At 36.2% G+C, this 24,188-nt stretch overlaps 1 long non-coding RNA gene across 2 annotated transcripts in view; it reads left to right on the top strand.

Annotated features, from left to right (window-relative positions):
* LOC117678697 (uncharacterized) overlaps window positions 1–24,188 on the top strand; it is a 60,369-nt gene that overhangs the window by 21,429 nt on the left and 14,752 nt on the right. The window contains exon 5 of one of the 2 annotated variants that reach the window (XR_004595095.3): window positions 4,526–5,980. The exons of the other annotated variant lie outside the window; for it this stretch is intronic. This is a non-coding gene — a long non-coding RNA (uncharacterized LOC117678697). Of the gene's footprint in view, window positions 1–4,525; window positions 5,981–24,188 lie in introns of those variants that run through there. 2 annotated transcript variants of the gene reach the window in all.

Below are 24,188 nucleotides of genomic sequence, written 5' to 3'. Positions count from 1 at the left end.
TAGCAGAGCAGACTTATTTTCTTTCACATGTGTCTGTGTTGTTCTAGCCAGCCTGCCAGAATAGGCTCTACATTCGGATAATGCGTCTGTAAAAATCTTTTCATAGATTTAAATAAATTCCAGTGCTAACTGTCTGAGGTTCAAATCTAGCAAAGAGGTGAAAATTGCAGCCATGGCAACTAGGTTGAAAGACTTTGGATATTTCTGTTCTTGGGAGTTTATCTGTAGAATCTGTCCACCGTAGCTGTGTATGCATTAGTTGAAGTTTTAGTTGATAGTATTCTGAATTGCTATGTTTTTTAGTAAAACTAAAACGAAGTAAGCAATATGCATGCGTCCCTGAGAACAGAGTATACAGATTTTATTTTTCTGTATTGCCATATCTTGCCATCCACATTTTAGCTTCCATTACAGGTAGCTTTCAATTTATGACACTGAAAAAAGGAATTTATGACTAGTTTTCACACTTACAACTGTTGTAGCATTCCCCATGGTCATGTGATCAAAATTCAGATGCTTGGCAGTTGATTCATATTTATGACGGTTGCAGTGTCCCAGGGTCATGGGATTTCCTTTTGCGACCTTCTGACAAGCAAAGTCAATGGGGAAGTCAAATTCCCTTAACAACAGTTTGGTTAATTTAGCAACTACAGTGATTCATTTAACAACTGTGGGAAGAAAAGTCATAAAATGGGACAAAGTCACTTACCAAGTGTTTCACTTAGGAACCGAAATGTTGGGCTCAATTGTGGTGGTAAGTCAAGGACTACCTGTACTGAGAGTGCAGGCCCTTGATGTAGAAATTCATGCACCAGCATGAGAGGCCACATGTGCTATTTCTTCTGCCCAGATTAGCTTTTTGCCAACCAAACCTGTCCTCTTCAGAAGTTATAGTAAGAAAAAGGGGGTGATAGATTTATATGCTTAGTATAATCTCTATGACATCAGAGGTGTAGGAGGAAGCTTTGCAGAATGTTTACTGACTTGGCTCAGAGATACTCCAAACTGCTAGGGAACAAACAGATGTTTCAAATGTTTGCTATTCTGCATCAAAGACCGGGAGGAAGGAAATCAGTTGATTGGATTTGCCTTTGGTCAACAGGAAACTTTATCACTAAACTGCTGCTCTTGTATCTTGTCTTTGTTTAGTATTCTGTTCTTCACGGCTTTGCTATCTCATTGAATCTAACTAAAAGCTTGCTGCTTTATAAAGCTAACTAATTATATTCATGCAAATTGTTTCAATACTGTAAAACGTTAAAAAAGCTGTCTGATTTATTTTGGTGAAATGTTTTTATTTTGCTTCACTTTTCAGTGTTTTCACTTTTCAATTTGTTGTGAATCATTCATTCATTCTAAATCATTTATAACTTGCTTGTCACATTTCCCTATTCAAAGTAACTGATGACAACACAAGGAGAAACAAAATTCTGAATCTATTATATAACAAACCTAAAGTAAAATACTTAACCTCAGAAAATCTAACAAAGAAATCTATTTTTAAACAAACAATTAGCTGTACACTAATTTATTGGGCTCTCAAAATACTTGTAAAACAGCAATGTGAATTAAAGTTGAAAAATGAAATGAGTTTCCTACAGAAAAGAGTTGTGGAGTCAGGATCCTATTACTAATAGAAACCTGCAAAATGATAATAAGTGGCTCAGAGAAAAGCAACAACAAAGATTTGAAAAATGAAAAGGAGATCCTGAAGACAGTCTCCAACATAAACATTTTAAGTTGAACCTATAATCGATACTGGAAGTTAATTAAGAATATATAGGAATCCTAGTTTAACACTCCATATTACAGATTATATTTAGAAAAACAGATTGATTGTATAGACATAGACCTGATGGAAGCACGACATATGCTTTTACATATGGAATTTCTTTGCTAGATTGGGTTGAGCTGTTTGTAAAGAGTAACTTAATAAGGTATAGATAAGTTCAGAAAAGAAGGCATGTCTTTTATTCAACAGCTCCTTGATCATATTAAAAGTAGACATTTAGATATTACTAAATGTTTTTGAAAAGGAAAAGCAGATATTTGTATTTTTTCCTGTTCCTCTCCTTTTTATAATGTGCAGAGCTCTAGCAACTTATAGAATTAATAATGGAATCAGTAAAAACAGATTTATTAAAAACATGTAAAAACCTTGGTAAAAACCTTTACCAAAGGACTCGATATGTTCCAGAAAATAGATCATGGCATCATCCAGGCCTAGAGAAATACACTATTCCATTAGTACACCTTCTCTTCATCATAACATGTTGTTAAATGATGTCTCTTTCAATAAGAGAGAAATGTTTGCTTGTCAAAACTAGGAAAAATAATCAGTTATTTGTATAGAGGATGACAGCCCAATAAATCAGTGACACTGGCCATCTTTAGGACTGATACTCAATTTATCTCTCAAGGCATCTGAGCATGTACAAGCCATGAAAATGTTGGCTTTTTCCATGACAGAAGGAGCATATTAGTAGTTTGTTTCTTTTTCCTATTTCTCCAAATTCCTGATCCTGTAGGAAGAAAATTTTTCTGCGTTCTAATCACAAGCTCTTGAGAAGCAGCTGTTGAGAAGCCAGTCATGTTATAAAACCACATCTGGATTTAGCAGAGTAAAGGGTAGGGGAAAATGTATATGTCAGACTTGAACAATAAACATAATCCTTCTGCGAGGACCCTCCTTATCTAAAGCTGTACATGAAAGAAATGATATAATATGGTATGGAGACAAGAAAAAACCTGGAGAGGTAGAAGAATATTCTTCCCTAGAAAATGTCACTCTCATGGACTCATGATGGCCTGGTAGGCCCGTTTTTCTTTCTTACCTGGTTCCAGATCCTCTCTGTATATCTGGGAAGGGCGAAAAAAGCCTTTCCCACTCCCTTGGTGGGACAGGAAGTGACATTTTTTGCTGTCCCCAGCCTCCAGAACCTCTCTAGGAGTCTCTAGGAGCCTCTCTAGGAGTCTCTAGGAGTCTCTGGAGGCTGGGGACAGAAAAAAAACGTCACTTCCTGTCCCACCGGGAGTCGGGAAATGGGCCCTTTCAGCCTCCGTAGGGCTCCAAGGGAGTGGGAAAGGCTGTTTTCGCCCTTCCCAGATACACAGAGAGGATCTGGAACCAGGTAAGAAAGAAAAACGGGCCTTCCCCACCCCGCCCCCAGGCCCTCCAGAGACAGGAAACAGCCTGTTTCCCTACTTCTGGTGGGCCCAGAAGGCCCGAAAATCAGCTGGCCGGCACACGCATGCGCCCCAGAGCTGAGCTGGCATCCCCACTAATATGGCTCTGCGTGCCACCTGTGGCACGTGTGCCATAGGTTCGTCATCACGGCCGTAGGTAAATGGCAGCAAGATTGTGTGGAGAAAAGATTCTAAAGCATTTAATGCCTATTCCTTAAGAGTATGATATTTAATCTTTTATGTTATCACTGTAAATTCTAATTGAATGATGAAAGAAGAGATTCTTAGTACTCTATTCTGACAAATTTACAAACTTTTTACTGATAAAACCAATCAGTTACATGTTAATTTGGGTTCTGGATTTGAAGCTGATTGAAAGTATAGACCAGAAAATCAGTTCAAAAATGAAGTTTTATGAAGTTAATAAGTAGATATGATGACTATATGCAGAAACCCTCTTGGATTGGATTCAAGGGTTCATCTAATCCAGAATTCCAGGATACACAGAGGCCAATCAAATAATTCTACTCAGAAAAATGAGCAAGAAGGTGATAGTTTCGCCCCCACTATTGCTGTTTGGCATAACAGGAAAATGCCATTGTCCTATTGTTAAGGAGTACATATTGTATCTGGAATGCAAAAAATTGGATAAGTACTACACGGCACCAAAAAGCTACAGAAAGTCCTAATGTTTTGCTGCCATGTAAGCGTTATTGCAATTTTTGCAGCCCAAATACAATGCCTCTATTGTTTGCTTTCATCCAACACAAGTAACATCAGAGAGTGAATTTTCCTCAGGTCCTGTCCCTTCCATGAGTGGATCTTCTTAAAACCCACTAAGATTTTTTTCAACAAAGCCAACCTAACAACTGCTTTTAAATGCTTTGTTAGTATTATTTTAAATGCATGCTTTGCCTTCTTCACTTGGCTAATCTAATTTCAGCTGCCTAAAATGTGGCATGTCATAATCAGCTTACTAGGCAAATACAATATTAAGTAAGAGCAGCTAGATTAATCATCTATAGGTTACTAGATTCTAACCAAGCTAATTTGCTGCATTTTATCTGAACTTAAAATGTGGAGAGACAAGGTGCAGAGGATACTGGAAAAGACACTAATACTGTATTTTTTGCAGTTTGTTAAAGGCAATTGCACAGTAAAATGGCACAGGAAGTAATATGGTTTTATGTGCGTCACAATCATTAGCACAGCAGTCTCCTCAAAGCCTTAAGTGCAAAGACCATCCTTTATCAATATATTCTCTGTTGAAAAGTTTGGCCTAGTTCTGGGGGGTAAAATGACATTTTACAGTAGTTTAATGGGTTTTCATTTTTTTTAGGAGCTATAAAGAGTGGAGACCTTAAAGGTATAGAAGACCAGCACTGGAATCAAGATGAGAAAATCTTTAATCTCTTGCATTATTTTTCCAGAAAAATTTATCCTTTCACCTACCGTGCAGGCTGGTTTGACTACACTCACTGCCAAGAAAAGATGTGACTGTGTGTATGTGTACTGTATTGCCCAGAAGTAAAAATATGCTGGAGATATGTCTGTCATTCTTGCAGCAAAATGGCTTGAGAGGAAATAGTTAAGAGATCCTTTTCCAATGCCAATCTTCTGTTTCAAATCTTTCTTTTTATACACACACACACACCAAAATTCTAAAATTTCATAGAGACCAATGAACTGAATAATTTATCTTTAAGTAAGATGATAAAACTGTAAGTCATTCCATTTGGTAATAGCTTGCATGCTAAATGAACATTCTTTTATATAGTGGGGAAAAAGCGAACACAGAAAACAAGGTATAAGTGAAGGGTTCTGAATTAGTCCATTCCTTTGCCGTACCAATTTTTTCAGGCCTTACGTCTTGCTCTGAAAGGGAATTTCACCCCATGAACCCTCACTGCAACCTGAATTGATTGTCAGTTTAAATTATAACTTCTGTAAGATGGCTGGGCTAGGAAGGAAAAGGTGGAGTGTATTGCATTAGCAATGCCTTTTATTCCTTTATTTGCTTGAGTTACAGCAGATGGTATTTCACCCTCTACTAATAATACTCATTCATTTCACAAATTAATATCAGATCACTCTGCAACGCATGACTAGAACTCTCCATCACTCTCAGGAAGAAATTTCTCAAGTGGGTGGATCATAACTACTGTTCATTTCAGGACCATTTTGTCTTCATTTCTTTTTTTGCTTTTCCTCTTGCCCAGCCATCTGTTGCTCAGTAATTGTACATTGTACATCTAATAACTCCTGCATTACATTGCCTCAAATGGCACCATATTGCTAAACCAGCATCTGATGGCAAGGCTTTTGCACAGGGGGTTAAAAGTAGAAACTAAAATTTATAGTCTTTCAGCCTTATCCTTACTCAAAAAGCCCAAAAATGCTTCAAGATGTAATTCTTGTACTTTGGTTTTACATACTGACTTGGCTAAATGGGCATTCTTCTTCTTTTATCTCCACAGGCCCTATGAACAATGTGTTTATAACTTTACAGCAGTTTTCAGATTGTAACCCAGATCTTAGGTATAGAAAGAAAGAAATCTGTTTAACTTTTAGAATGTTTTGTACTTGACTTTGTTTTAATAGGCAGAAAATGATCATGAATTATATTTTTGTTTGTGAACCATGATTTATGGAAACTTAGTGAATGCAAAGAGCTGATGTATCAGCAGTAGTTATCATCAACTGGAAAAAGGAACAATCTGTAATTGGTTTATTGAATAAAATGATGTCAAGATTACAATCATGACTGTACAGAAGACGTGTACTAATTGTAACATTAGAGAAGAAAAGAGAAAAGGAAAGAAAATTTAATTTTGGTATTCACAGAAATGTTAGCTGAAATATAATGGAAGTCCAGCACCAAAATAAATGAATTATATACCTAGGTACAGTAAGTTCATATCAGTGCAGCTCAACATTTGGGTAATAATTTTTTTTTGCACGTAGGATGAACATCAATTACTTGTATCTGCCACCAAGTGATTCAATAGCAATAATTCTGTGATTATGAGCCCCGTTAGATATCCAAGGCCATAGACTTTGCCTTCAGTTATACTTTTGTTATAGGATGTGAGCAATACAACATAATTTCTATTTAGTAAGTATAATATAAAAACCTCTCTGTATAATTCTGAATGTGCAGGGGGCGGGTAGAGGTTTGACTTTTTAAATGAAGCACATGACTGAAGCAGGAGACAAACATCTGAGCCAAGACTCAGGAAAGAGTTTCCGCCTCATTGCCTAAGCAGTGACAGATGCAAGGATACGTCAAGCAGGCTAGATCTGAAGATTTGCACTAGGTGCCAGGTTGCTGACGTCTTCCCAGGCATGCTACCACAGCACAGGATTCTTCTGTAGCTAACATTTGCTCTCCTGTTCCAGACAATAACAGCTCTTTGCATTTAAAAAAATGGAGATAAGGCACATTTAGAAAGCTCCTGCTTGGCTTGCAATGCCTGGCACAACTAGTTGGAAAAGTATTGAGTTATGCACATTGGAAATTGGTGAGAGAAAAGTGTTGGGGAAAGCAGAATTTTTTTCCCCAAAATTTATAAAAATCCTCTATGACAAAGAATCATTTTCTCTGATTCAGATATGCTCTATTCCTCCAATGTTTGCAGAAAATATATTTCATGGGTCTGCAGTTTATCTTGTGCTAAAATGAGAGCTGAGGGCAAAAAATCTCAGGAACAGGCAGGCAAGCAGTAATTAAGAGTAGGAAACCACATAAATGAGGATGGTGGAGGTTGCAGAGGAAGTAGGGAGATTAGGTTATGCTAATGCTGAATGGGCATTTCAGTAATAACTGGGCTGGGTGTCTGTCTCATGATTACAACTCTGTTGCATGTTTTCAGGTAGAGGCTCAATTAATTCTAGAAATAAGAAACCACAGTTTGGCCTGCTTGGATGAGATACTTAACTGCTCATTTGCTTCTGATTCCTCACACTGTCTTGTAAGAAAGCCAGAAATGACTATATCTGGTATCAGTAGTGGGGCTCATGGTGCTGGGTGCCTGCAAATCGTCCCAGTTATTATGATGCACTGGTTGTTTTCCAAATGTAATTCAAGGTTAAAGTCTTCATTTTTAAAGCCTTACATGGCATAGGACTTGGCTATTTTCAGGACTGCCTCTCTTCAAGGTCATCTACTCATCCCATTAGGTCAGATAGGGTGAGCATACTCAAGGTCCCTTTCCCTGAATGTTGCCATCTGATGAGACCTTGGAGGTACACCTTTTCTGTAGCACCCCAGCCCTTTGGAATAGTTTCCCACCTGAGATTAGAGGGCTCCCTATTTTTAGTCTACTGAAAGACCATAAAGACTTGGCTTTTCCCCTCCAAGCATTGGGCTAGAATAGAGTTGACTCAGGAGATTACTAGTTTAGCTGTTCTGGCACCGCTTGGGAAACGTAGTTGTATTTTTATTTTATTTTTTGTTGTTGTTATTAGGAACTGCCTAGGAGCACTATGTGAGATAGGTGGCCATATAAGTTTTTTAAATAACTAAATACATACATTTCAGCAGAACTGGAAGTAGATGTTTTTTCATTTGCCTGAAATTCATTTTTCTACCACTTATGACAATCCATCTGTGCCAGGGATAGCCCAACTCACACAACCTTATTAGGCCTGAGCCATGCTCTGAATATGGTAAATTCAGTCCAGTGGCTTCTGGATTCAGGTCTCAAGGTCAGATCTAATCAGTTTGTTAGTATGCTACTATATAACTATAATTCTCTGGAGCCATTGGACTGTGAATAAAGTTAGAAAGATATATCTATATCCCTGAGTTTCTTTTAACAAAATTTATTGAAAATAATAGGATGAAGTTACAGAAGTCTCAGGAACTGAACAGATTTCACTTTTAGAACCTAATTTACAGCTCAGTTAAAATTACCCTCTGAACTTTAGTGGTATTTTTTTCCTAGAATAATCTTTTGGCTAATTACAAGTAACACTTCATTCTTTTTAGTCATTTCCCTCCCTCACATTTTTTTTTCTAAAAGGCTTTCTGATTAGGAACCAGATCTAATATTAGCTCCATGGTTCCTCAAATGTTTGTTATGGAATTTGTACTATATTTGATGTGTTAAAATTAATATGCTGCTTTTTAAAAACTTCTGGGTTATATTTGTATTTGATGTCTTTACAAATGAACAATAGACAATAGAATGTAATAGGTACCTTCTTGTTCTCCTATTTATTCTTTTACTTTTGTGTCATTTTAACCATTCTTGGGTTCAGAAGTGAGTAGCCATCCTCAATCTACTGCTTTCCAGATGTCTTGTATTGCTATTCCTATTAGCTCCAAGCTGCTAGCAAGGCCCAGGTTAAGAAGGACTACAACTACAACTAAGCCTAACCTCTCTGCAAGCAATACTCATGATTATTTAATTTGTTTAAGAGGCAAGCTTATCATACTGAATTGTCTTAAATTGTGATCTAAACTCATCCAGTAACCTATATATTAGACTGAGGCAGGATATATTGAAATTGCAACTAAATTAGGCACTTCAGGGTGTTTCCTGCAAGGAGACAGTATATAATTGCTGTGGCTAGTCTTACTGGCTGCTTTGGTCATATAATTGAACAGAGAAATTGCAGGCCAAAAAATAAAGCAAAAGTCACAGGAAGTTTTTATATATGTTCAAAACATAAGAGCTGCTTGACATTTTAAAAAAAATTGTATTGCAAAACCTTTGATAGATTATTTAAACAAAATTATACAAGAATAAAGACAAAAAAAAAAACAAAGTAGAAGATAATCAACTACCAGTAGTACACAAGTAAAAGCATTGTGGAGAAGGGAAAAAAACCTTTTGGTAATACATTCTCCTCTTCCATTTATTTTCCTCACCATTAAAGACTATCTAAATATTTGTACTTTACTTTGAAAGTTAAACACCGGAGATTATTGTTAGTTATCTGTTTAACTCATTTCATCTATTGTTTTTTATTGATCACTATTTTCCTAAAAAGCATATTCTGAATTTATGAATTCAAGGTATTGTATATTTTATTAATGTAGGTATACATTTATTTATTTAGTAAATTTAAATGCCACTCTCTCACTATCAAAATGGGTGAGATATATAGAGAAGTCATTATTGTTTGACGTTAGCTAGCCTTTTGTTATGGGTATATATACTGTCAGTTTTGCCCTTGCTGCCTATTCTTCAGTGTTGGTCTCCCAATCTCCCAACGGATAGACCAATTTCAGCCTGATTTCTGCAGGGATGTAATTGTTTTAAATTAAGCCACTGCTTTAATTGGTATTATAAACATAACTGAACTAGTTTTATGACCACTGAATATAGTGCAGCAGGTTTGGAGCCGTGTTGCACATTTAAAGTCTCACAAAGATTCAATAATTGGTCTCAGGGTATTTTTGAGACTAAGTTAAGTATGTTTGTGTACTAGGTCTCCAGATTTAAAGACACAAACACAGGGGTGCAAATGTAACAGGTCTGCCACTTCTTAAAACAGTGATTCATTTTCATGATATTCGTTTTGCAAAACCAAAAACTCTCTTATCAAGAGTTGTGCCTTTGTTCTATTCAAGTAAACATTCTAGTTCAAGAAGTGGTCTGACATTAAATTTCTTCAGTTCTGTTTAGTACTGTATTCAGAGTTTTTGTTTCAGATCAGGACAGGACTCAATTCATTTTTTTAGATAGGAATACAAAATATACTGGAGTTAAGGCAATATACCATATCATCAGTCCTAGTAGCTTATCCATCACATTGGATGAATGAATTTGGATTCTTCTGATACAAGATATAAGTAAGTTAAACATTGGACTGATCAACAGGATCCCATACCATAGAGGAATTTGAAGCCTCAGTTTAGATATTGATTCCATCTGGACAATACAAATTGACTGGGTCATCCACTTGCTATGGCAATTTATGATAGTAGATGATTATATCAAGTAACTACCTTCTAGGCTGCTGCAAAATTGACTTGGGGGAAATTATTTCCTGCCTTCCATAAATTAAAAGAATAACAATTGTAAAGTTATACATTATCAAAATCAAGAGTAGTTTCCAAAATAAAATGATGAGATTTCAATAGGACAATATCTAAACAATTTGAGAATTGTTTCCCTTTGTTAGATTTTAACTGATGTTGATAACTTTGAATTTTAATTAGAACCTGGTATATCTGAAAAGAATGAAAACAAGTCTGAATAAAGAAGTAGCTCAAATCCTATTTTTGAGTTTATGGCTTTCAAATATCCTTCCCATCAGATGAGCACTTGTTATGAATGGTAAATTCAGTATACAGTAACTCGGGTATAAAAGAGAGAGAAAAAGAGCTCTTGACTATGCAAGGAAGCAGTCTAATCCTTTCACACATATTTGCCTAAAGAAAACAATCAGAAGCAAAAGGGTCAAAAACATGAAAGTTTCTCTTGCATCAGTCAATTCTTATAAGGTAGCCAAATTGATGCTGCTTCTTCATTATATAGGATAAAATGTGCTTGTAGCACATAATTAACATGCAGCTTCGAAGAGACTAATTATTTTCCCATTTCCAAAGGAGAACTGCCACATTAATTCAAGACACAAAATGTAGCATTTTAATTACATCCTATTTAGCCATGTCTATTATCAGTTCTTCATATATGATAATCAAAATGTTCCAAATAGTGCAGAACCTTGTCACTCTCTGAGTTGTCTTTCTGAATAGTAATTCCCATCTGGAGGCTAAACTACTTAATTTTCAGGAATAGGGTTAAAGGGAATTAAAGCGAGAGAAAATAACAAAGAAAGCGAGGGAGACAATGAAAGGGAATGGTAGTAAGTTGCTATGTTCTCAGAAATGACATTATCAATATCTAAATAAACAAAAAGAATCACCTTTCACAACCAGGTGATCTATTATTATAACTTAATCTTTATTCCATTCTTCTCCCAATCAATTCAGAATAGCAATCTATGTAACCTTTCTTATCCTGCAAGAAATGTAGGATTTTAGCAAAAGATCCAGTGTCAATCAGTAAGCTTACTAGCTAAGCAGAGATTTGAACTCAAGTTCCCCAATTCTAGTCAAGCATAGAAGTGATTAAAATAAAAGCCCTGTAAAGAAACTTTCAAGATTTATGTTATACATGATTTCAGTTTAGTCTACTCCAATCATGACTAAACCTAGATATAATCTGATAGATACCTACCTTACGCCTTCTAGTCAATGTGTGATGGTTAAACTGGTTAGGAGCTCAACCATCCATGCAGGTCCCACCTGCATATTTTTCTGCCTCTCCTAAATGGAAATCTGCATAACATGCTTCAAAGGAGAAAATGTGACTTTAAAGACAAAAGAAACAGAATCACAACCTCATATTCATCTTAGCCTTTGGATGTTCACTAAAATATGTGAAAAATTCAAATGCTGTACATTTCATCATGTTTTTTTAGATTGAGTTTTATATTAAATAACATATTACACTTGTCATCTTTTGTATCATGTTTCTACAAGAGCAAGATTACTTCAAGAGATGTACAAGATATGATACAATAATTTTTAACAAACACATTTCAAAGTGCTCACCTTAACAAAACCCAGGTGAAATGTCACAGATGGGAGAAATTGACTCAGGTCAAAGGTTGCACTAAGCAATAATGTGGATTCTGTTTGGTTTGATATAGTTGTAATATATAAACCAGGGATTATATTATGAGCATTAGCATTATGGAGCCAACTGATTCAACAGAACCTAGTTATCAAAATGGTTAGCCTGAGTTGTACAAAGGACTGGCTATTATATACAAACAGTACATTGGTCAGCTTTTCAAATTTGAGGTTAGCAATGCACAAGGGAAATGTACTGATCTTAATTTTCACTCTTGCTAGCTCAGCATGGTCTAGTTAGTTTAATTCTGCCTTGTTAAACAACTTACAAGAGCTGGTTAGCCATAAACAATGAACTACAATAGTTAGGGTCACATTTCATAATGACAAAAAAATCAAAGTGCCATCTGAACCAAGCCATTGGTTGTATGTATTTGTTGCTACTCTGGAAACTCGACTAGGAGCCAACTCAGCTTGAGATACTGTACGGCTAGAACTCAGGACTCACTCTGCTGTTCAGAATAACCCACCTAAAGTAGTGGCCAAAATTATGGAAACTTTTTAGGAAAAGTGTTATTTTCTAAAACTAGCTAATAATAACACCACTTTTTTTTGGAGTAGTACCATAAAATTATATATCAATGGAAAGATAATTTAATCAATAATGTAATGCAATAACTTTTATGAAGGATTTGCTGTTAGAATAGCAGTTACAGTATAAAGAAGAGAAGTGAAACACATAGAAAAAAATAAGATATACAAAAATTATCACCATAGAAAAAACGAGATATACAAAAATTATTACCATGTTAGTTAATACTTAGTTGGGTAACTTTTAGCATGAATTATGGCCTTACAACATCTTCCCATGGAGTGAACCAAGTCTTTTAATTCTGCACAGGGGTGGGCTTCAAAAATTTTAGCAAGGAGTTCTCTGCCCGGGTGCTGGATGGGTGTGGCCATAGTGGGCGTGGTCTAGTCGGTCTCCTGCATCATGGTGGGGGGGCATTTTTGCCCTCCTTGGGCTCCGGAGAGTTTTCTTGAGCCTCCGGGAGGGCCAAAATGGCCTCCCCAGGCTCCGGAGGCCCTTTGGAGACCGGAAATGGGCCCATTTCTGGCCTTCCCGAATTTCTGGTAGGCCCATTTTTTGCCCTTCCTGAACCTCCATGTGTGCTCTGCACTTACCTGCATCCAAAACAGGCCATGTGGGGACTCTTGGGAGGGGCAGGGTGAGGTGGGCAGGGCGGGGCCAGCCAGGAGTGGGATTTGAGGTTCTCTGAACTGCACAGAATCTTAGCTAGAGGTTCTCCTGAACCCCTGTGAATCCCCAGCAGTCCACCCCTGGTTCTACAACTGTTATAATGTGAAACCAAGATTGAGTGATTGCTTCTATTAACTGGGTTTTATTGGTGGGTCGCTTCTGACTAACAAGTTTTTTTAGTCAGCTCCATAGATTTTCAATTGGGTTAAGCTCTGGGCTATTCCCAGGCCATTCCAGCAGTGGAATATGATTATCTTGAAACTCCCCCCAAAAAGTGGTGTTATTAGCCATCAAACCTCAAAAAATATACTTTTCCTAAAAGGTTTCCACAATTTTGGCCACTACTGTATCTGTTTTCCTTTAAACAACAGTTCTGTGGGGTATTCTCCTTCACAGAAGAAGATCATAGGTGAGAGATATTATTTTGCTTAAGGCTTTCCAAGAATTCAGGGCAGAGCTGAACTGTAAGATATAATCAGAGCAGGGGTGAAATGCTCTGAAGTCTGCTACCGGTTTGCTTTGCTACCGGTTCGCTTCGTGCACACATATGTGGTGCATGCCAAATGTGCGGTTGTGCACATGTGCACCGCAGGCACTACAGCGCAGCACTGAAAAAGGATTAAGAAGCCTTTTCTGATCTGCAAAGGTAAGTAGAACAGCGAGGGGGGGAAACAGTTGTGCCGCGCGATTTAGATTCGCTAGAAAGCAGGATTTTCTGCTTTCTAGCAAATATAAATCGCACAGCATAACTGATCGTCAGAAATACCGGTTCATCCAAACTGGTAGCATTTTTTACTACCAATTTGGGCGAACCGGTCCGGGTAGCATTTCACCCCTGAATCAGAGCCTTATACAAAATTTTATACATTTAAATACAAGTGCCATGGGCTTTTCTGCTTCCAAAAGGAATTACTTTTCATTAGAAAGTAAAGCATTGCATTGCATTGCATACAGAGAAAAAAAAATTGAAATTGGCACCCATAATTAAGGTTATATTTTTGAGTAAGCATTAAGCCTGAAAAAGGAGGCTGCACATAAGCCCTTCATGCTTACTTTTGAATCAATTGCTACAATTCTCATCAGCTGGGATGTGCATGATACAAGATTTAACATTTTAAGTAGCAAACAGCATGCATCATGTGTTAATTCTATTGCTATGGCAACATTTGCTATATGCTTGATAAAGGCAGTAAAATTGTACATATTATATCAATACAAGCAATTGCATGGCTAAAGGGGAGGAAAAGCAGAAACATAATACATATTTATGTTTTGAATGGCCTTTCTAATACATCCCCCTAACTAATGCTATGTTTTCATATTACGACCAAGTACAAACTAGGAATAGCTTTTTCACCTATCTCTTGATTTCACCCTGTATATGGCTTGGGGGCAGAATGAAAAATGAATCAGCATTCCAAGTAGAATTAATATTTTTCCAATAAAAATGAGTTCTGAAAACATGGCTGTCTTTTTCCTTTGCAAGACTCTATATACGGTAGTTTCACAGCATATGGATGAACAATTAATGAAAATGAACTTAACTCCATTTCCTTTGCAGTTATCAAATTGAGGTGGCAAATGATTTAATAAGAAAGTTACTGCCGAAGATGTAAGGCCACGTCTTTAAAGTTTAGGAATAGAGGCTTTTCTATCTGTGCTTCCTGACATTTTAGGTCATTCTTCAACAACTTGGTTCCTTCCAGACTGCTGGTTAAAATCTGGGAATCCTGGAAACTGCAAAACAGTACTTCCTGCAGTGTTTGCATTGCTCCCGCATTGGTTCTGTATTCATGTGATCTCACAATATTGCATATATTTAGCAATATAGCTGGTTTATTTATCAAATTTATATAGCTGCCCATCTCATCAAAAACAATTCTGTTCTAGAAATGCTGAAATATTGCAGAACTTGGTCTGTTCTCTCCGAAATAGAAATTCTTGCCTCATTGCCTCTCTCAACTCTTAGATTTTTTTTCCTTGTCTGTCACAGTTTGGTGCTATTGTTTCTCTGCTGTTTTAATAAACTGAGCAGAGGATTGGGGATTTAGCAGTTTTGCACTGAACTCTGTTTGCAAATGATTTAAAGGCCAAACAAAATGAGCTGTAGATTAAAGGGCACTAGCTGGATACCATTGTTTGCTCTGTCTTATTTGGTCAGCTGGAGAATACACAGGTCTCCTCATGTGGCTCATTCTGTATTTTCAGCTCAGCAGCAGTGACTTCCGTCTCAAACTGTTCCTGATATTTCGAGGAGTGAGAGGAGCAGCGCATACTAATAATCTCTGCTCTTTGTCAAAGTATATTTATTTTTGCCCATGTAAAAATGCTCTGCCCGTAATATATCCAATATGTTCTTTAAAAAAGCAACCCTAGAAAGAATCCTGACTGAAATTTAATTTATTCATAAAGTAAAATCAATCTTCCCCATGTATAAGTATGCATACTTCCCTACATAAATTTGTCTGTTTCAGTGATAGAACTGCAGTAGCAATATGGAAGATACCAACCATACTAGAAATGCATGAGCTATGTATACTTACATTTTAAAATAATATTTTAAAATATTAATATTTCATATTTTGTAGTTTTTTGCAGGGTGATTTGTCCAATAATGCTAACATAGGAAAAGTGTGGAAAGTCAAATGATGTTTATGGTTAGGTGACTTAGTCTGAAGTGATCCAGTTTGACTTGTGATAGATATACTACTCTGCCCAAATTCTTTGTTAGGCAATCACAGAATAAGGAAAAGACCTGAAAAATAATCATATCATCTTTTGACACACTAACAACTTCCTTAGTGGGTAATAAGTAAAAATATTTTTTAAGAAAACAATGCATCCTCCTGAGGTTCTTCTTTGACATTTAGTCTAAATTTCCTTTCTTCTAATTTGAATTTGATAATTCAGTTCATGCCTATAGTATATATACGATTTGTTTATTATCTATACATGAAACCTCAACTAATCATATTGCCTTTAAGAAATAATATTCAACTCTAATATTGGTTTCCCTGTAGTTATTGGTTTCTAAACCATTCATTGCCATTGTCACTCTGTTTTAGCCATGCTTCAGTTTATTATATCCTTGTTAAGAGGAGGTGCACAGAATAGACCTCATCAATTCCACATGGTCTGACCAAAACAGAATAGAATGGTACTATTATGTCTGATGAGCTAATCTCTAAAATTCTGGTTCAGTCTAGAATTTCATTAGCCTTTTTAACTGCTCCATTGTATAATTGGCATGCTTAGTTAGTGATTAATTATGCTGTCTTCATGGCATTGCTGCCAAATTAGGACCAACATATCCAGATTTTTCTTACCTAAAAGTGAGAACTTTATATTTATTTCTGCTAAAAGTTTTTAGACTGGTTTGGCACAGTTATTGAGTCCCTGAAGATCAACTTCAATCCTTCAATTTTTGTCTTCTAATAATGCTTACTTTTTAATTTTATCTGTTTCTTATGATGGGATAAGATTACCAAGAAACATCTTTTTATGGCAGTTCCTTCTTCTGCAGAATTTGAAGAGTGATATTGTCAATCCCTTGAAGTAAATATTCTGCTCTTGAATGAAAGGTGAACAAGCAATAGTCTTGGATGACTACTGAGAATAATTTGAAGGTATATTTCTATTATAGATTTGTCTTCTAGTTTTTAGGATTTTTCTGGCAGCATCATTGGCAAGGGTGGGGATGTGGAGCTATGTTAGACTCTTGTGAGTTCATCTTTATGTTAAACAGAACATTCCTAAATTATCCAGAATGGAACTTTTTATGCTTACAGTGGATAACTATGATGGAATTTGGAGATGATGTGCATCACATGTTTGCTATATCATTGATCCTGTATCTAGACATCTGCAGATGGTTGCTGCTATGGGATTTAGGTTCTCCAGGTAGCTGGGTTTGCCAGAGGATATTTCCTTATGCATGCTAATGTTGCTGTCTGTGGTATGGCCTAGGATCTCAAGGCCTCCATATCAATTATAGTCCTTCCTTAGTTAATACCTTTATGTCAGGACATATACTGGATCTGGTATTTTTTTGCTTATTTTACAGAATGATCTGAAGGTAGAGGAATGTACTTTTACTGTTTTATCAAATGATTTAATGGAATTACATTCTTTTGAATGGCAAAACTCTAAAGTAATCAGATTGATTTGTATCAATTCCTGAATCTGAGGATTATGTAGACAATATGATATCTTATTCAATCAAGACTGTTTTGTATTACCATAACTTAAAGATAAGATGCATTGTACATCCTCCAGTGGTGGATGGTACACTTTGCCAATCTGTAAAACAAATATTGTTTCTTCATTTCTTGAGGACACCGAACAAGCAAACACTTGTGTGCAAAGAAAACTGGCAACCACTTAGTCTCAATCTTGAAAATATTTGAAAGGGTTTTTGTGAGGATTTTTTTAAAACATTCAGTTTATTATTTACACTATTAGTCAAGATTTTCTTGATATATCATTACATTGGTCCCCACATTCTTTAGATTACCTATGTATAGAATATGGAAATACTATATTATAAATATACAGCTACACATGAACTAAGTGTATATTAATTCAGGCCACTTATTTTTCTTCTGGTTGGCCCAAGTTCTTTATCTTGCTTCTTTCTGTCTTTTGAGTATCTTTATGACTAAAATACCACCTCTCCTAATAACTGTATTTCACTTTTTGTAGGATAGGAGTGATTCAGGAGGTATTTTGCTAGATGTCTCCTTCTATTAGAAACATAATTAAAGGAGAGCAGTGCAAATGGTGTAGATTCTTGGTATGAGCTAGTTCTGACTGCATAGAAAATTTTTATATCCTTGGCTCCATTCATGTGCTGAACCTTTACAATAGGATCATGAGATAAAGCTTGGAAAAAATAGACTTCACTATGCTGAAAATTAGAAGGTTCCTCTTTGTAATTTTTTTTTTAATATGGTGAACCATTCATGTGCATCCATTTATCATGTGGGAATCTCTGATTTTTGCTGTGCCGTTGAAGCCCTCATAACAAGTTGCCTATGGCTGTGCATGAATGATTCTCCAAATAGAACAGCCCCCGTGTGACTGCATGTTCAGATGAATTGGCGTTTTGTCTTTTTAGATTACAGTTGTGTTATTTCCGGAAGGCTGTCAGAAGCCATATAAACTTCTTGGAAATCTACTTTTTTATGTTGGTGAGGCAGGCCTGGGTGAGAGTAAATTTTCAATATTTTCTTGCAATACTTTCTTACACTATATTCTTCAGAAAATAGCAATTGGTTTAAAAGAGTGGATTCTAATGACAAGTTATAATTTGCTGGAATTAAGAAAACTCATTACTGGGATTTTCAGCTACCCTAGTTATAAAAGAGTGAAATTTAGGGTGGAACTAAAAAAAGTGTCAGATCTTTCAGTTCTTTCCTCCTCTTCCCTTTTTAGTTGTGACTCATCCCTTCAAAAAATACAGTGTTGACTTAAGCATTAATCCAACTCTTTAGATCTGCTAACAGTACTACTGTATGAGGATAATACCCAGATTTTTCACTCAGCATGATACCTAAGAAGTAATGCACAGAATTACCACATTGATATTCAGTGGGAATCCTAGCAACAGTATATACTGTTTATTTATTGCTGTATTATGTTATAGCTGCCTAGAATCACTCCAAACAGCCAAATGGCAATATAGAGTCACTAGAAAGTGAGATGGGCATCATACACATTTAATTAAATATACAGTATGTATATGTATATATGTGTGTATCAATGGTAGGTTGCTCCCCGTTCGCACCGTTCTATAGGAGCAGTGGTAAAACCGGTGGGAGGCTTCGCCCATCGACCCCGATGTCATCAAAATGCTTCTGCACATGCGCAGAAGAGCTAATGCGAGTGCACAGCCCTGCTGTGAAATGGTAGTAAAGGTAAGTAGAACCCACCCCTGGTGTGTATGTGTACAATATATGTATGTATAAAATGTTTATATATGTGAATGTATAAAATGATTTGTTGCAATATTTTCAGGATCAGACTCAATAAAGATAATAGAAGTTAAAGCTTTAAATATATTTCTTTTTAATTATGATAGGCATTCTATATTCACTGAATATTCAAGGTAGAAGCGACGAGAATGGTGAGGGTGGCTCCTTATATATACAAGGGGTGGAGCTAGGAATGGGAGTGGTAAGTTATGAATACATTAAAGTCCAAAGAATAAGTTAACCTCTGATGTTCCATATATACATTATTTACACATTGGAGAATAAGGCATTTACATCTGACAAATCCCCCTCTAAATGCCGGTTCGTTACACAACACCAATTACATTCTGATTCAGGACAATATAATACATATAATTTAGAAGTTAAATATTTGTGTTGTTTAGAAGGTAAGGGTTTTGTTAATATGTCAGCTAATTGTTCAGAAGTATCGCAATGTATTGCTTTAATGAATCCGTCTTGAGACAGTTGTCTCACATGCTTAAACTTTATATCAATATGCCTGGACCTTTGTCCAATTGCATCGGATCTGGATATTTCAATGGCCGCTTTATTGTCTTCATGCATAATAAATGGTAAGGTGGGTTTCTTCCAAACATCAGTGATCAGATCATTGAACCATACAAGGTTATTTGCAGCTTTGGACAAACAAACATATTCCGCTTCTGTAGTAGAAGTGGCTACTAGTTCTTGTTTACCAGTATACCAGTAAACTGGACAATCATTCAATAGAAAAACATAACCAGAAGTACTCTTTCTGCATGATGTATCACCAGCCCAATCTGCATCAGCATAACAAGTAATTTTTGGTTCTCTGTCATTATTGGGTTCCAACATTAAACAAAAATCTAATGTACCCTTCAGATATCTTAGAATTCTTTTGACAGCTTCCCAATGATACAAGGTTGGTTTACTAACATATCTTGACAATAGATTGAGAGGTAATGCAATATCTGGCCTAGTCCAATTAGATATATAAAGGAGTGAACCTATAACTGATCTGTAAAATGTGTTGTCTTTAAACTCAGGGGAAGATTCATCAGTGTTTCTAAGAAAATCAGTTTGCATAGGGGTGTCACAGGTTTTAGCATTATTTAAGTTACATTTGTTTAGGAGTTCGATGATTTTATCTTTCTGTGTAAGTTTGAATCCCCTTTTAGTTTTGTTAATTTGCACACCAAGGTATTTATTCACTTTACCCAGAGATTTCAGTGAGAAGTGTTCATTTAACTTATTTACAAAGATTTCCCTGCTCTCTTTATGCTTTCCAATGTATAAAATATCGTCCACGTAAATTAATACAAATTCAATATGATCATTACTCTTTTTTACAAAGAAACAGTTATCAGCAGTGGTGGCGTTGAAATCCATGGTCTTAAGTACTTTTACCAAGCAATCGTACCATCTTTTGCCGGATTGCTTTAATCCGTACAGACTCTTATTTAATAACCAAATTTCGTTCTTATTAGTGTATTGACTGTGTGGTGCTCTTACATATATTTCCTTATCTAATTTTGCATGTAAGTATGCGGTCTGTATGTCATATTGGAATACGTCCAGATTGAGTGCAGATGCTACTACAAGGGCTGTTTTGACACTCTCAGTTCTCACTGTGGGTGAATATGTATCAGTATAGTCTTCTGGATATTTTTGTGCATAGCCTTGTGCAACTAGTCTAGCCTTGTATAAGGTATTGCCTCCTTCTAAGTTCTTAATTTTATAAATCCACCTGGTACCTATAATTGTTTTATCCTTAGGTGCGATCGCAGGTGTGAATACATTTAATCCTTGTAAACTTTCCATCTCTTTTTCCATAGCTAGTTCCCATTTTTCTCTTTCTTCATGTGGAAGTTTCAATACTTCTTCATATGTATTAGGTGTTATTTGTTCTCCATTCATATGCATTATGTAATCTTTGTATTTATTTGGTATTTGGTTTCTATTGTTTCTAATAGTTCTTTCAGGCTTGCTATGGTTATCATGCAAATATCTAGCTTCCTTTTTTGTTAATGTGTCTGTCTTTATTTTATGCTGACTATTAGTCCAAGTTTTGGTTTTGTTCTTACTTTTGTTAATATTTTGATTTTCTGTTGTTCCTTCCTCGCAAGATATCGTATCTTTACATTTATTAGGAAATATTTCATTAAGGTGCAATTTTGACCAATTGGCCTGTTCATGGAACACAGCTGTTCTGGATACTATAAATTTGTTATTACTATCAATAAATCTGTACCCTTTGGTTCCAGTTTCGTATCCCATGAATCTTAATCTCCTGGATACGTTTTCTCCCTTTCTCCTCAATTGTTTAGGTATGTGTACGTCTGCAGTGACTCCAAATATGTGCATGTGTGATAATTTGGGTTTTCTATTGTACATCACCTCATATGGTGTCTTATTCACAATACTGGACCAGGTTCTATTTTGAGTGTAATTCGAATAATGTAATGCCTCTGACCAAAATTGTTTGCCTAAACCAGCATCCTCTAATGTGCACCTAATCATGGTTTGTAGTGTGGAATTTTTCCTCTCTGCAACTCCATTTTGAAATGCAGAAAAAGGATTGGACGTGAAATGTAACATTCCTCTATCCTTTAACCATTGGGAGAATTCTTTAGACATGAACTCACATCCCCTATCTGTCATAATTTGCTTTATTCTGATATTATGTTGTGTTTCTATACGTTTGTAGAATTCCTTAAATTTCTGAAATGTTTCATCCTTGTGCTTTAATGTGTAAACAAAACCATATCGGCTGTAGTCATCCACTATAGTTAGGAAGTAACGTTTTCTATAGGTAATTGAGGGACTTAATGGACCAACTAAGTCCATATGTACCAAATCAAAAATATTGTTAGTTGATCTGTTAGATTTTTTTGGTCTGGGACTGGTTTTTAGTTTGGTGGACTTACATACTGAGCATTCCAAATAATTTTCACAATTTTTTATTTTGACACCTTCTGCGTGTTCAGTCATTTTTTGTACTACAGGAAAGCTTGCATGTCCTAACTTCCTGTGTAAGATGTGAGCACACTCATCATGAATTGGTTTACCTATTTTTGGTTTCTTTTCCTTGTATGTATTTTTGTGATCATGAGTTATTCTACACTCATCATTGTCACTGTTACTGACATTTTCATCATCTGCTTCAATACAATCTTCCATATTTGAATCAATGTTATGTAAACATCTTTCTTTAGTTATCAGATAGGGTAGACCTCCTTTTATCATTACAGTACCTACATTTGTTTTGTTCTTTTCTATAGTTGCTTTCCCCTTTGAGAAAACTATATTGATATCAGATTCTCTGCTTAATTTTATGGCACTTAGTATGTTGTGAGGTATTTCTGGGATTAATAATACCCCCTCTATTTTCCCTAGACCAGGCAAGGTCACATTTCCTTTGCCTAGTACTTGAACCTTTTCTTGATTAGCTACCTTTATCACAAACTTATCTTCTATAAATGAAGATAATATACTTTTGTTGTTGGTGGTGTGATTTGTTGCACCAGAATCAATAAGCCAATTGTTATTCTCATCCTGCTGTGTTCTGGTGCTGTCTTGTTTATTTAGCCCATTCAGTGACCCAGATTTCCTCTCTTTTGAATTTTCTCTACCCCCTCTACCTTCTTTGTAATTTGGTGGGCTTCTATATTTGTGTCTATCTGTGGAAGATTGTCTGTAATTATATTTGCTCCTATATTCTGGTCTATGTCTCTCTCTTGAGACTTTGGGGCAGTCTCTTCTACTATGTTCCCTGGATCCACAATTGTAGCATCTAAAGGCCTCATTATGTTTATCTTGAAAGACTACTTTCCTAAAAGGTTTGTGGTCTGTTTGGTTACTGGATCGATTTTTTCTTGAATTGTCTTCTGCTATCAATTTGTTAGATAGACTTTCTATGGATAAATATCCCAAATTAATGGTATCTAAGTGTGACATAAAGCTATCCCATGATGGATCAAGTGAATTGATAATAACACTTTTCATTGTTTGATCTGAAATCACTTCCCCCCTCAATTGTAGCTCAGCTCTTATTTTGTTTAGATTTATCAAATGCTCACTTATAGAAACCCCTGGTTTTACTCTAGAGGAAAAGAAATCCTTAGACATTCTTGTGGTTGTAGCTACGCTATCGCTGTGAAATAGATTAAACATGCATTGAATTATTTCTGATACAGTTAGGTTTGGTTTGATGCTATGATACATTGCAGGAGACACGCTAGATATTATTATGAAAAATGCTCTATGATGTAAACAATCTATTTTTAAAGTCCAAGGTCTTCTTGGAGGGCTAGTTATAAAGAATAGTAAATTTTCTTTCATGAAAATAACCTGAAGCTGTTGATACCACTCTTGTAAATTAATGCCATCAATTCTAAGTTTTGGGAAGTCACTGGGTAAGTTACCTACATTATTCTGTCCATTACTTACAACCTGGGGCAGTCCGTGATCTCTCAAGTGCAGGAAATTACAGAACGGCATTGGGATGCTTGCAATGAGTCTGCGCGGTTCTCTGGCCAGTTCAAGTCCTTCTGGGTCGTCTACGTAGTTTCGCACATGCGCGTTGCTCATTTCTTCTTTGGTGGCGTCGTGGAAGGTTCTCTCCCTTTCAGCTCTCTCGATCCGCTCCTCCTCAGATGAGTCGGTCTCTGGCTCGGTTTTTGGGGTTCTGGTGGTGGTGACGGTTCTTTTCTTCTTTTTGTGTGCGTTGGTATTCGATTTTGTCTGTGGTGTAGGGCGAAATCGGCATGGCTCTCTGGGCTCGGGCGTCGTCGCTTTCGAAGTCAGGATGGGAGCGTGCAGGTCTTGAGTCGCCGGTTTGATTTCTTGCTTCTTCGTAGATGTCTTGGTAATTTTCAGTCTTGGCCCAAAAGCAGCAAAAAGCGTTTTCATTGCTGATTTTACTTGAGATTTTGTTAAATCGTCTTCACTTTCTGATTTTGGATCATCTGAAGAGTTTGAGACTTCTTTCTCACTTTCTTCGTCTGATAGTGTTTTTCGCGCCAGAAATTTTGAACTGAGCGTTTTGATTGGCTCTGCTCCATTCTCTTTTGAAGTTCGTTGAAACCAAGATGGCTGCCATTCAAAATTTCGCGCGGGATCACATCTTTTCTTTTTAACAACTATTTTCTCAGTAGTCATCTCACTTACGATTTTT

The sequence above is a fragment of the Pantherophis guttatus genome, chromosome 6 (genome assembly GCF_059756535.1).
Source record: "Pantherophis guttatus breed Tessera chromosome 6, ASM5975653v1, whole genome shotgun sequence".
Lineage (NCBI taxonomy): Eukaryota > Metazoa > Chordata > Lepidosauria > Squamata > Colubridae > Pantherophis > Pantherophis guttatus.
The sequence above is the reverse complement of the archived record's forward strand: the minus strand, read 5'-3'. Positions and strand labels throughout refer to the sequence as shown.